Consider the following 12,704-nt stretch of genomic DNA (forward strand, 5'->3'; position numbering starts at 1 on the left):
TAACACAGACTGAAAAAGAATATACTAGGTATTGATGAAATCTAAATTTTAAAGACAGTAATGTTTGCCATTGAATGGTCGAAAATTGCATAAATTAAACCTGTCATATTTTCAATTTTAGTGAATAAAAGGAGATCTGGAATATGGTCAATCCGCTACAACAACAGAATTTCACAGAAAAAAAAACTTAAAGGACATCTATTACATACGGTCTTTAATAATAGACAGAGGACTATATAATACTTTAATCATAAATCAACCCGGGTCAGAAAACGTTATTTTCAAAAACTATGACTTCACAGATCTGTTATGAGAAAAGCAATGAAAAAACAAAGAATTCGCGACAATGAATGCTCTCATTTTCCAAAGATAACAGAAGCATTTCCCTTGCAAAATTCATTATTCAAATAGTGGTAAAAAAAGTTACGAAAAGATCCAAGGAATGATATGTCCATCGAAACAATCAATTTGAGAATTCGTTTTTAAGTAATAGCTATAAATGTTCTTCCACAGTCAGGCATTGTTCAGATCAGAACTAATAGTATCCTCTTCAAACGTTATCATATAAAAGAATCTTATGTAGAGCCAGTCACTCAATGTTTTCATTTTGTCTTAACCGTTTGTTCTATCCAAATAGGTTTATGATCTTCATTGATATAGTAACAACATTAAAGTCAATGACACACAAGTTGTGACGAAAATATCTGATGTTACAAACCACTATAGATGACTTATTTTGGAAATACCATTTGACATTGTGAACCATAAAAATGAAGAGGTGAGAAAATACCAAAGGGGTATGGAAGTAAAAAAGCTAAAAGGATAGACAACATCATACATAGGCAAAGGAAAAAGGACGAGATGACACACCACAGTCAATAAAACATTACATAGAAAATATTAAAGCAATATGAGCCCTACAAAAGAAATCCAGAGGTAACAATGGGTGCTCCAGAAGGTTAGACATTGTCACCAGTGGTGCCCGTCGTCTTCCTTATAGTAATATGGTAAACAGCTCTGAATGGTATGGTGCATTTTGTGTTACGTCATACATGAGAGTAGGAGAACATACTTTATGCTGCACTTGGGATTATATGTAGTGAAAAAGCTAAATTATTACCCTTTCAAAAATATTTGATGTATGTTAACACATATGAAAAACAAAACCTGTTTCATATTATTTCAAATCATTCAGATTAAAAACACAATCACAGTTCTTTCTATTAAAATATCTCATTTCTCTCTTATATGTTCTCAATCCTGAACTAGACTGATTATCCAACCTGACCAACAGCAGTCTTCCATATACTTGCCCCTGCATTGAAGAGGGACATGAAATAAATTTTTCGATGCCTTTTAACTGTTTAGCCATTTTGCAGTTCAATGTTTATGAAATATTATTTGTCGAGTAAAGTACCAGAGTTAGCGGACATAAGGCTAAGCAAAATTAATATTACATGACTTCAGACCGTTCATTTTGATTAATATACATAAAAACACATATAGAGCTTGAAAATTGAAAGTATTTCGTCCGTAGTTGAATACAATAGTTGTATTTGTTTTGAAATGTGAACTACTATCTTCATTCAAATCCCCCTTTGTCTTTAGTGGATATCCTTATGAAAAATGAGGTAAAGAATAATTCAAATGATTAAGTAAAATATGTTTTAACCCCATTTCGAATGATTTAGTACCGAGGCATGCCGCATTTCCCCGAAATGTTATTCACATTTTGTTTAGGACGAGACCAAGCTTGGCAAAGGATATTATCTATTGTTGAAAACTATATGTTATCCTCTAGATGGTTTATCTTGTGTTGTTAGATTGCTGTAAATTTTATTTGACATTGACACATGGCCCTCGTTCCCTTTTATTCGTCATCCTAAAGAAATGTATTCCTCATGTACCTTGTAAGATTTGGTCCTGAATAGTTTATTGTAATACCATGTCATGAAATTCACTGCTGATACAATTCATCATATTTTGTAAACATTACAATAATTGGGTTAAAACCTAGAAGATTGAACTGATTTTACATTAATTTCAATTACAATCCAAGGATGCGTTTTTGATGAATTTAATTTTACAGCCTTATTTTTATTGGATGAGTTCTACTCGCCTAATTCTTCCGCATGGTAGTCAATTTCTAAACTGATCAAAAATCCTATTTGTCATTCGGTTTCTTGTTACAATAAACTAGAAATTTAAGATTTCCAAAGGCTTTTTTGCATCTGCAAAGACACTTTAGAATAAGCTTTTATAGAGGCGATTTTTCTTCAACACAAAACGTTTTGTCGTTCAAATGAATATAAAGCATGATGAATAAATGAAGAAGTCCTGCTATTTTTATGTGTCATAATAGTGGAAATTAAAACCAATGTAAACGATTTCCTGTTCTATGAAATATAAAAGAGTCTATTAGTTAATATGTCAAAAAGAAAAATCAATTACATTTTTAATACGGAACCGTTGTATTCGAAGTACGTTTATTATGCATACTTTTTTGTGCATAAACTGTACTTGACAATTCTAAACATCCAAAAGATTAAACGGCATATCAAACTAATTTGAATGTGTTTGGAATCTTTTTAAAGTTTGAAAAGACATGAGTAAAAAAACGCAGAAGATACAAATGAGGCCGATCAATACTACAAGTAAAAAAAACTTTGGTCTTGTTCATTTCTTAATTTGTTTTACATTTGATTTCCTAGTGACGCTCGGAACTCTTCCAGGTTTTATAACAACAACTGTATAGAACTCAATACAATCCAGTCTTATACATTTATATACTTATAATGTTAAGTAAAAACATCTCTGTCAATGTATCATTTATAAAACGTAACTTAGTAGTCGTTTTGTTTATTTGTTCTCTATTAAACACGTAAGTGCACGATGTTATGATCAGAACTAACACCTTTATCTAATAGAAGAAATACCAAACAAAGTGGGCAAAAAAAACCCTTAAAAGTCGAAAACCTAAATAACACTGGAAATTAAAAATACCACGCAGCTCACAACTTATTATAAAGCACACGCTTAAATATCAACATGCAGTATATACAACCCTGAAAACTCAAGCATGTGCAATACTAGCTAACAAATTCATAAACAGTGCGGAACGACATGATTCTATGATATGACCATAGTAAATATGTACAGAGTTGATACGGAAAAAGTAAGAGAAACAATCCTTAAACTTGTTTGCTTTATGAATAATATTCCCTTTTAACTGGGTGTAAAATATTATAAACATATATCTGTTTGGTAAATTCTTGCAAGAGGAAATAGACTCAAACGATAAACACATATTCATTGTATACATTTAGTTAAACATTTCGTTTTCAAAAGTTCATACCATTTTGAGAGTCGAACTTTTTTGCATCTACCGTATACTCTATTCCTTCTTAAACGTCTGTACCACCATCTCGCTATTACATATTTTTAGTGTAAACACGAATTGATTAAGAATCTTAATGTTTATGCTTGTGCATATGTATATGTCTTTAAAAGTACATCAGAGACATATAATACAATATATGTATAATGTATTATATGTCTCTGATTACATGTAGGTCACGCAATTCGTTTATTTAGTTATTAATGAGAATCAAGTAAAAATCTTTCCACAAAAAGATGGAGATCACTTTATAACAACCTTCTCTTGACGTGAAAGTAGTCCCACTATTTATGACCATATCATCGGATAAAAATTATAAAAATGATTTAGAGTAGTAATTGTCATATAAAACGTACTGTTTTATTTGTGTGTTTTTGATACCATTTATATCAACTCCCTTAAAATTATAATTGTTTGATTTACAACCCTGGCTGACTTTGTAGTTTCAATGTTTTATCTACATTCGATTACGAACTTGGATAGTAATCGAACATTTTAAATTGTTAATCAATTTCATTTAACGGAAATCGTTTTGTGATTTTATTTCAACGGTTTTAGAGATCTTGTAACACAATTGAGTTGACATAAGTGATATTTGTTCATAGAAATTGTAGGGCAACATTTCGTGGTCTGAAATATTTTCCATTTAAATTTTAATCTGTCCGCCAGAAAATTTAAGCAAATCCAAAACATTTCAACCGTTTTTGCATCTGCCAAATACCTGTTTTTCATATATTGAAACTGGTCAAATAACTGCAGGTTCATTTTGATTCTTGTATGTTATTCTAAGAAATGAAAGATGATTTTAACTTACTCAGTGACTTCTATTTCCATATCAAGTGTAATTTTGACCAATATTTATGATTTTTTTTTACAATATTAGCAACCTTGTCGAATTTTGCAATATTGCAAAATAAGATAAAAGAATATTCATAACTATTAACAACTTTGAAGTGAAATGAAATTAAGCACATTTGCTACAATTGAAAGGTGTCGTCAAGAAATCCAAGTGTTGGCAGAGTAATAATTCTTCATATTCTGAACTGTTATAGTTCATTATTTTATGAATACAAATGTAGTTTGAAGATTTGAAGAATTTGTTTAAATTTCGCTAAATATAGCACATTAACGAATTTTACTGTATAAAGTTACTATTTACGTCTATCAATATGATATAATAACGGTTCTAGAATCTAAGGCTTGTGTGCAAGTTTACATTTCTTTAACCTTTCGGTTACCCCATCGACATTGCGAATTTTCAATTCCAATTAAATTGTGAGATTGCTTTTCACCGTGTTTCTCAATCAAAAATCCATAGTATGATACTGAGGAACCATGCAAATTTTATCAACTAAAACTTCATTTCGACTCGCAATCGACCAAAGGCCGTTCCGAGACGGCAGCTTGGATCTCTCTGAAGTCAGCTACACATCTATTTAATGATAAAATGTCATGTTTAACCGTTAAATTGTACACATTAATGAAACGTTCGACCAACCTATTCCAATTCCCTTTTCCGATGTACATTTAATTAGATAACTGCATATTGAACATCAAGGCAGCGTATAATTCCAGGCGATATTGAATTAAGTATACATAGTTAAAGCGGTCCGCGATTTTCCATTAACTCCAATCAGCACAGAACCACAAGTAGTCATTTTCTTGTTATGGATGTATTAAACATTTCTTCCTTCCGGTGGAAGAAGGTCTGGCGATCTCTGTTCCGTTTCCTTAGAATAACATTCTGTTAAAATGTTCTTATAGTAAAATAAAGATGATAAATCTTTCTTAACTTCATTTTTGTTTAAAAGCTAGAAAAGTGATAAAGGACGATGGTTTGTTATGCTTCAGTTCTTGAAAGATTTCCTCCATATATCAGCTGTAATGCTTTGTTTGGATGTTTATGGCCATCTTGTAATGACAATGCTGAACACAATATCTATTTTAAAGATATATACATCAAAGGAAACATTTGAAAAGTGCAAAGATAACATTAGAAAATGTATCATTACATGTAAACTATATTTAATTTACTTTTTAACTCACGGAATATATTTCATTTCTTACTTTGCGTTAATTGTTACTGAAACAAAAAAATCAGTATATACCTTTCACCAAGTACCCGTCAAATATTGTACATCAGTGTTAACTATATTCAAGTTAAAACTGACAAAAACTATTTCCATAAAAAACGAAATGTACATCAGTGTGGAATTATTCAAGTTAATACTGACAAAAAATCTTTCCCTTATAAACCGAAATGTTCCATTTCATAACCCGCATCTATCGCAAATGTAATTTAGCACATGACCTGTGTTTTAAAAATAATCCACAATAACTGCAGCAGTTTTTTTACACATTTTGAAAAAAGAGCATGAAGATATCAATGTTTTTAGTCAACATTTCAAAAGAGAGCAGGAAACTTTCATAACATATTGAGGAACATTTTCTGAATTAAAGCAAGGATTTGTATAGTCTTACTATTCAAATCCTTGATTAAAGTAAAATAAAATGACAACATTCATGTCTGACTTACCTGTAATATTAAAGATTTTTTTCTACAAATTCATAAGCAGTTTTGTTTTAAAATATAAATTTGGAAACTGAAATCACTAAATAGTTCCGTCAAGCATCCAATGATGATTCTCGTTAAATGACTCTCAATATCCGAAGTACCATGTGCATTTATCCAATATCGATCTGAATTAATATCCGCTGTTTGTGTCGTAATTCAATCATCCGAATGTTTTAAAAGTGAACGTTTTGGTTAATATTATGATTCTATGGTATCGCAGTTTTGATTATTGCGCCTGCGTGACAGTTTGGAATTTCGGGATCATTTGCAGAAATCGGTTGGCTTTTTGCAGTTAAATACGTTCGAGTGACTTTGATTATTTTTGAAGTGTTAGGCACAATGACACTAGAAAAAATGCATTGATTTGTTTGTTGAAAACCATTAGTGATATCTTGAAGTATGTGCTGAAATAATTACCTTTTAATTTCCGACACTATTTGTTCTGGTTAAGGCAAAATTGTTTGAAAGCTCGTAGCTTATCATTTTTGTTTCGGAACAAATCAAGTTATCTCGACTGGCATCACATGAGCAGCACTATTGTGTTGCCTACCAATTTATAATTAAACATCATATTCAATATCGGCCATTGTCTACTTCGTTCGTAAGCTGATTAAATACAAAAGCTACACGACTTCGTCATTATCGAGGGAAACGAGACATTCAACAGATCCAGGCAGGACGCAATGCCTCTAATGGAAGCATTCAATGTCAGGAAACAAAAAACTGCCAACAAGCACAACCTTTGTTCAGACTAATCACCATAAAGTATAACTTATCAATACACCCGATTCAAAAGTCAAATGCAATTACATTTATTTCAGAATTCTATAGGCTTGCTTGTTAAAGAAAATAACAGGCAAAATATGAGGAAACTAATTAATTAATGATGTATATGAAATCGAACTTATCGGTAAACAATCGACATGACAAAAAGACAGAACAATTAACAAACAGAATTTCTGCCTGAAGAAATGTTTTAATGTCCTGGTTTATTGTATTGCTAAATCTCTTACTAAACTGACAATAAGACAAAACTGTTCTTGTACAAACATTTTCCGTATATATAGGTTTATTCTGGAGGCAAATTACTCATTAGGTATTTTGAATGTAAAATAAACTATACAAATAAGTTCATTGATATACAATATGTACTCGAAGCAAAATTGCTCTAACATATACATATGTTTTATATTTCTTATTGTTTTATGGGGACTTGTATCCAATTTACATCGTCCAATCCATCCTTTCAACTTTAAATTGAATTAAGATTGAAATAGCACTTTTGATAATCAAACTGTGACCTGTTTCATACATTTGACCGAATAAACAGAACAAGTTCGAACAATTTTTCAATTCCATGCACAAAAGATATGTCTTGATAATCTATTGCTAATCTATTGCCAATGAAGTATGGCATAATGAAAATGCTGTACATATTATATTACAATTGTCATGTGATTTGAAAGTAGTGTGATGTTGAAGACCCATTTGTGGCCTTGGGCTGTTTTCTGCTCTTTGGTCGGGTTGATGTCTCTTTGACGCATTCCCCGTTTCCATTCTCAATTTAATTTTATGATTATGTGCAAATTCTGAACAGTAGCTGCATACAAAATTGTGATATTAGACAGTGATCGATTATTTTTCTTTTAATATCAGAAAGTATTAAGATGCACATATCTATGCTATTTATATATTGTATACTTTTAGCTAAGTTCACTTTTGAAATCGAATATTTCATACATTTTTAATAAACAAACTTGATAAGATACAAATTAATGACATTCCAGAGACAAAACGCAATTCATATCACAATAAATTTATCACTTCTCATATAACAAACGAGGAAAGATAAATACATTGATAGATGTAAACAACATTTAAATTTATAATTTATTTGTAAAACAAGCGCTTATATTATTATCATGGCTATTGTTGTATATAGTTTTTCAATCGCAATTGAAATGGCTCAGTTCCAGAATAAATTTCATTTTAATGCACGATTTCTCTAAGAGTTTTTTTCATTGTACTGTTTGAATAAATATCTTCGTGGCCAATTCCTAGCAATTTTAGGATGGCAAACAAGGTATGTTTATTCTTCAGAAGCACTTATCACTCCAACTTTTCGTTGAAATGATTTATAATCGTTTGGTTTAACACTGTATGAAAACGATTTCAGTGCGCACGTTATGTGTACTATTCGAAACTAAGATCCTATGTATAGCAACCAAAATCCTATGTAAAGTAACAAAAATCCTGTGTATAGCAACCAACATCCTATGTAAAGTAACAAAAATCCTATGGAAAGCAACCAAAATCCTATGTAAAGTAATAAAAATCCTATATATAGCAAACAACATCCTATGTAAAGTAACAAAAATCCTATGTAAAGCAACCAAAATCCTATGTAAAGTAACAAAAATCCTATGTATAGCCACCAAAATCCTATGTAAAGTAACCAAAGAACCTATGTATAGTAACCAAAATCCTATGTAATAGCAACCATAATCCCTTGTGATAGCAACTAAAGTCCTATGTGATAGCAACCTTAATCCCTTGTGATAACAACCAAAATCCTATATATAGCAATCAAAATCTATGTATACCAACCAAAATCCTATGTGATAGCAACCAAAATCCCATGTGCTAGCGACCAAAATCCTATGTTCTAGCAACCATCATCATATGTGGTAGCAACCAAAATCCTATGTAAAGTAACCAAAGAACCTATGTATAGTAACCAAAATCCTATGTGATAGCAACCATAATCCCTTGTGATAGCAACCAAATCCTATGTATAGCAATCAAAATCTATGTATACCAACCAAAATCCTATGCGATAGCAACCAAAATCCTATGTTCTAGCAACCAACATCTTATGTGATAGCAACCAAAATTCTTTGTGATAGCAACCAAAATCCTATGTGATAGCAACCATAATCCCTTGTGATAGCAACCAAATCCTATGTATAGCAATCAAAATCTATGTATACCAACCAAAATCCTATGCGATAGCAACCAAAATCCTATGTTCTAGCAACCAACATCTTATGTGAAAGCAACCAAAATTCTTAGTGAGAGCAACCAAAATCCTATGTGCTAGCAACCAACATCTTATGTGATAGCAACCAAAATTCTTTGTGATAGCAACCAAAATCCTATGTAATAGCAACAAAAATCCTATGTGCTAGCAACCAACATCCGGTGTGATAGCAACCAAAAATTATGCGGCAAACTTTCAATATAACACATGATTTATAAAACTCAAATTTAACATCAGGTTATAAAACAGTTCATACCGACACAATGTATGATGGCTAGCTATTGTTAGTTAAAGTTCTGAACCTGTTGCGTTAAAATATTTGTATATGTTAGACTTTGAAAATTCCGATTATTTGTGAATTATTTACATAATAAAAGATTAAAATAAAAATAAGGAGATGTGGCATGATTGGCAATGAGACAACTATACAGCAAAGTTTAAATAAAGTGGATATAAGCAATTATAGGAAACCGTACGGCCTTCAACAATGAGAAAACCCCATACCGTATAGTCGGTTATAAAAGTTAAGGTTTTATTTATAAGTGAACGTGCAAATGAAAGTTTCCCTTGATACTAAGTCTTACCACGGTATATTCCTTGGATTTCGGTAAGGTCAATGAAACCAGAAAGTAAAAACCTGTGTAACCCCTTTTCGTGACGTCATGAGAATTGATTCCTTCACAGGCGAAATAGTAAGTGCTAATTTTCGATCTGGACATAGCTAGTACATTTTGTTGAACTTACAAGTAATAAAGGTTTTTTTTCTGAGTTTCTTTGTGTGTTTTCTCGACCAGTCACTTAGGGGAAGAGAAAACATAATTTACATCCCAACTCCTTTGTTCTAACAGGGGTGATCTGAGTCGGATCACCCCTACCAGATCACCCTACCTTTGTTCTGCATGCTTTCTTTTGTTCTGTAACATTTCGGGAATGTTGAACACACAATAAAACTTAGATATATTTATTCGGAATAAACACTAACTTTCAAAATTTATGTAGAAAAAATCCACTAAATTTCCAGTGTCTATGCGGGGAATCGAACTCAAGACCTTAAGCATGTGAAGCCACGATTCATACGACTGGATACAAGCTCATTGTTAATTTAACATATTTAAACATTGTATCCGGGGCTCATAAAGGGTATATACTATATAGTAATATATAAAATATATTATAATTATTGTATGTCATTCTGAACTAGATGTTATGAAGCGTAAATGTTTTTTTCATATAGTCTAGAAGAGCTGGGATGTAAAACAGTTATCCCACTCGGACTTGGTGTGTCAGTGTAAGATCACCCTCTGGCCTCCGGCCATCGGGGTGATCTTACACTGACACATCGCGTCCTCATGGGATAACTATTGCAGTATGAAAACAATATTAAGTCAATGTCAGAAAAATATAAACCTTTTTGTATTCGGCACAACACTGGAGAAGGGCTCGGTAAAACCTCGCCCTTCCCCAGTTTCTCAGCTTCATACAAAAAAGTTCATATTTTATGACATTGACCTAATATTGTATATATACTGCAACTAGTTGTGTTTATGTCCTAATTATCCTGCAATCGACCTTTCTACTATACTAATACAGGGGCGTGTTTTATTGGTCTATTCTGCACATCTCCAGAATGTCTTCTGGTGAAGAGTCCAAAAAAATGAATCTGGAGATATCCTGGAGATATTCTACGGAAGATCAATAAAACAAAAATTCAATTTGCCGTCGAATATAGCAGATTTTTGTTATGTTGGATGACATATTAAATGAAGTTTACGATGATTTTATAGAAAATTAAGATACGTCCGGTAGACATGACTGTAAAAGTGTGCTCTGTTCGTGACATTTTTCTTTGTTCTTTCCTTTAACTCAATTTTGCTTGACAAATCAGGCGTAAACCCCCACCGTAGTATTTGATTTTTAAGAATAATCTTACCCTGCACAAAAATTCGTTAATGTTTGTCTCGAATATGATCAAAAAGGACATCTTGTCTATTCAATTTTTTTAAAGTAACCAAACTGGATTATTTTTGAATAAAGCAAAGATATCGGAAAGTTCTCAAAATCATTTTTCTCTGGTGGTCCTTGAAGAAAATCTTCTGGTCCTAACTATTATTTCTATTGCATAATTTCGATGGTCAAAACCTTCGGACCACTACTTTTCAAAAATGTTCATTGTATATGGATCTATATGCAAGTATACAATGTATACCAGACATTTCTCAGAATGTTTTTTCTTCTTTTTTTTTAATAAATCCGTTGGTTGTGTACTGATTGATACTTCAGTCTTGGAGAACAAGATTTATTTCAGTACTATAGTTGTAATTAGCTTTGAACAAACTTCCAGTAATTGCAAATACCCTTATTTCGGTGCTTGTGTCTATTGCCTTAATGTAAGTTTTTTTTGTGTGTCTCGTACCGATCTTTTGAGTTAATCTAATTGCAATTGATTTGTGCAGGTTGTTCTTATATTGTTCTGTTACACCACTGTCCCAGCTTCGGGGAGGGTTAAGCGCTCACAAACATGTTATTGTACTGTTACACCACTGTCCAAGGTTAGGGGGCTGGTTGGGCCGGATCCCGCTAACATGTTTAACCCCGCCACATTCTGTATGTATGTCCCTGTCCCAAGTCAAGAGCCTGTAATCCAGTGGTTGTCGTTTTTTGCTGTGTTACATATTTGTTTTTCGTTCATTTTTTTTGTACATTAATTAGACCGTTAGTTTTCTCGTTTGAATTGTTTTACATTTGTGATTTCGAGGCCTTTCATAGCTGACTATGCGGTATGGACTTTGCTTATTGTTGAATGCCGTACGGTGACCTATAGCTGTTAATTGCTGTGTCATTTGGTCTCTTGTGGAGGGTTGTCTCATTGGCAATCTTCGTTTTTATATCAACCCTGCCATATTTTTTGTGTGTCTATCCCAAGTCAGGAGCCTGTAGTTCAGTTGTTGTCGTTGGTTCATGTCTCGACTCATATTTGATATTTTGCAAATTATTTTGTTATGTATAATTAGGCCGTAAGTTTTCTCGTTTGAAATGTTTCTCACACTTTTAACGTCGGGCCTATTGACAGTATCGGGTTTTGTCATTGTTGAAGGCCTTAATTACGGTTGTCTATAAGTAGCGTTAAACACCAATCAGTCAAAATCCCTTCCCTAGAATATCAAATAGTCGACCTTTAACTGTTATTGTCCGTGTAGTTCTAATATTTATCCAGCTTATCGTCATACAGGGATGTCCTATTAAGACTGTCATACCATAAAAACGTTTATAACACAGCTCACATTCCAATACATCTGCATTCATAAATTTATTAATGTCATTTAGACTAAATGACGCCATGTTTGTTATGTGCCTCTGCCGTCTAAACTACCTATCAAAAAAGAAGAGGTGGAAGAGAGCCAGAAGATCTTCCTTATGCAAAAAGACAGAAATGAACCTCTTCTGGCTCACTACCGAAGAACAAAAAAACACGCCCCAGGTGTACAGATAAGTTAACACGAAGCGATATACGTATACTAGACGTATATAGTCTCCTGGGGCGTGTTTTTTTGTTCTTCGGTAGTGAGCCAGAAGAGGTCCATTTCTGTTTTTTTGCATAGGGAAGGTCTTCTGGCTCTCTTCCACCTCTTCTTTTTTGATAGGTAGTTTAGACGGCAGAGGCACATAACAAACATGGCGTCGTTTAGTCTAAA

General features: G+C 32.5%; 1 protein-coding gene across 1 annotated transcript in view; it reads right to left on the reverse strand.

Moving 5' to 3' along the window:
* Positions 1–6,298, reverse strand: part of LOC127701317 (uncharacterized) — a 37,862-nt gene extending 31,564 nt beyond the window's left edge. The window contains exon 1 of the mRNA XM_052205201.1: positions 5,934–6,298. The gene's annotated coding sequence lies outside the window, so the exon portion shown is untranslated. The remainder of the gene's footprint in view (positions 1–5,933) is intronic.
* Between the last annotated feature and the right edge of the window lie 6,406 nt (positions 6,299–12,704).

The sequence above is a fragment of the Mytilus californianus genome, unplaced genomic scaffold (genome assembly GCF_021869535.1).
Source record: "Mytilus californianus isolate M0D057914Y unplaced genomic scaffold, xbMytCali1.0.p SCAF_5, whole genome shotgun sequence".
Classification (NCBI taxonomy): Eukaryota; Metazoa; Mollusca; class Bivalvia; order Mytilida; family Mytilidae; genus Mytilus; species Mytilus californianus.